Genomic DNA, 2709 nt, shown 5'->3' with positions numbered 1-2709 from the left:
GTGAGTGTATATATATATATATATATATATATATATATATATATATATATACATATGTGTGTGTGTGTGTATGTTATGCAAGTACTTTTAATACATAAAGTACATTTAAAATCAGGTACTTTTACTTAAGTAGGGTTGTCATTGTGGTATTTCTACTTTTCCTAAAGTACTGAGATTCAGTACTTCCGCCACCACTGACTGTGTTTAGTGCTAACCTTAATAGGCCGTGAGATATGTTTGGATGGGCTAAAGTGTAAATGCAAAATCAATGTACACACAGCAACAACACAACTTTTTTTTTTTGCATTTGGCCACATTGCAATAAAACATTCACACCGATATCCATGTGTAATTAGTAACCGTAGTAACTTGATTGAAATTGAGCTGGGCCCTGTGGTTTGTTCTTGACAAAAACACACTTTGAAATAAAAGAATAAGTGCTGCCATTGTTATAGTCTCTGCAGAGCCTGTAATGTTTATAACAAAGAGTAACAATTTTGTATTAGCTTTAAAAAAAGGGTGTCAGGTTGGCAATTATATCTATTTAAATGGAAAGAAGCAGGGACGGACTGGGGCAAAAAAACAGCCCTGGACTATCTCTCAAATAGGCCCATCATCCGGTCGTTCACCCCGAGCCGTGCGCAACAGACACTAGCCAGGATGTCCTGATACTATGCCACAATACTGTAGCCTATCAGACAAGGTATTGACAGCAAGTAACCTCTCAAAACAATGATGAAAATTGGGGTTGTGTTTATTAATGAAGCCTCAGTTGTCAAATAAAAACAAAAAATGCAATTACATCTGCATTGAAAATACAATACAAATAATGAAATATCACTGGCGACAGAAACCCTAAATTACACAAACTTGTAACTATAAAACAGTACAGAGTATTACTGAAAACCCTTTCAGAGATAAAGTAGGCTACTTGCTGTACCTGAACATGGGGATTAGATATTGTAAGCCTATATCAAAACTACAATAAGATTTACTACAAACTATAATTTATAACTATTCAAATATAATGTAAGCAAATTTAATGTTGGGAGTAAAAGTTTCTTGAGAAAGGCACTATTCTCAGCAACTCTGTCTATTATGAGGTCATTGTCAAGTGACATGAGAATGTCTTTCTCCGTGGCCATTAACACGTTTCCAGGTGTTCTTGATAATTTCTGATTCTTAACCGATTTCTTAATTCTAAATGACTAGGCCCCATCTATTGTATCTGTGAAGGCTTCAAAAACAACCACCCGGTCTTTGCCAGTTCCACAATAGTAAGCGCAAATATGAAAGACAAGGAAAAACTGCACTCTGATGGAAATGTGCAAGCTAGGATTTTTTTGGTTAAACTTTTGGGTAAATTTATTGAAATATTTAGTCCCCTTCTCTATTTGTTAGCATATTTAGAGTGGTACCAATGCATGCCCGATATTTACCCGTTTAATTCAATAATATAGTCTTATTCACAGCAGCAAAAGTGAGCTCACTACAACCTTATATACAACCAAGGGAAATTGCTTTCTCGTAATGTTTTATACTAACCATAGTCTTGTCTAATTATGTTCCTAGGCCTATGGACTTGGTAAACCCAGCAATTTGATTTCGCCCTGCAGTAGACCTTCTCTTCTTCCTGTTTTTTTTTTAAACACATAGCATTTAAGTGATCATATTAGCGCCTCCTGCTGTTGGCTGTTAATTTCGCTTTATTAGATTTTTGTTGTGCCAATGACCCCTGGTTGGCCGTTCTGGATTTTTCCCGAAAGCCCAGATTGTCAGTCTGTCCTTGGAAAGAAGGAAATAATATGCTGGATGTAAAAATATGGATCTATCAAATAAAACGATCCAGGTGCTATACACATAAGGTGTAAATGAGACTTGTAGTAACATGTGGTAGTGGTACAGGTATGTGTGTTATGTGAGACACAGGTAACATCTTCTCATAAAAATGGAATCTGTCACACCTTCACTCATAAACATGCATATGGAGATTTTTCTGTTGCAGAGAGGTCAAGATATAATAATGTCTTCTTATTCTGTGCAACGGTTCTGTATGCTTTCTTTTCACTGTTGCATCTACTACAACATATTGAGATGTCAGATTTGTTTACATGGTTTACATGGTGCACGGATACAGCAGCTATTCAAACAACCAGGCTGGAGAAAGGCAATAGGTGGACATGGAAATTTTAGCGTGAATGTGAATCAGATTTGTGAGACAAAAATCATTTAAAGTGACTCTTAGAGCTCATTCTAAACCCCTTCTGTCATCTGTGAGAGAGAGCATGCTCTAATCCATTGTCACTGGGTGAATTAATTTGCATAATTCCACTATTGTGCTGTCCCAGATCTTTTTCCGTGTGCTCCTTCACATCTGAAAAGACGAAGAAAAAAAAAAATCACTCAAACCGTTGCTACTTGTTGCTTCGGAAACGGGGGTGAAAAAAAAAAAAAATGAAGAGAAGCATAGTAGGGCAGGAATGAGAAAACTGGCAGAGGAGAAAGGACTCAGTGGTGCAGAGGTGTTGAGATGAAAAAGGCGTGAGGGTGGAGCAGGAGGCAGAGAAATGGAGGACGGAGGAAGGTGAGACGGAAGACAGATTGAGAAGAGAGGAAACTACTGTTCAGTGAATGGAATACAGGGCAATTTTCTGTTACTTAAAAAGTCATTTATCTATGTCGACAGTCTATTAGTCATGTATTCGAGTG

The sequence above is a fragment of the Etheostoma cragini genome, chromosome 1 (assembly GCF_013103735.1).
Source record: "Etheostoma cragini isolate CJK2018 chromosome 1, CSU_Ecrag_1.0, whole genome shotgun sequence".
NCBI lineage: Eukaryota > Metazoa > Chordata > Actinopteri > Perciformes > Percidae > Etheostoma > Etheostoma cragini.
Note: the sequence above shows the minus strand (reverse complement) of the source record.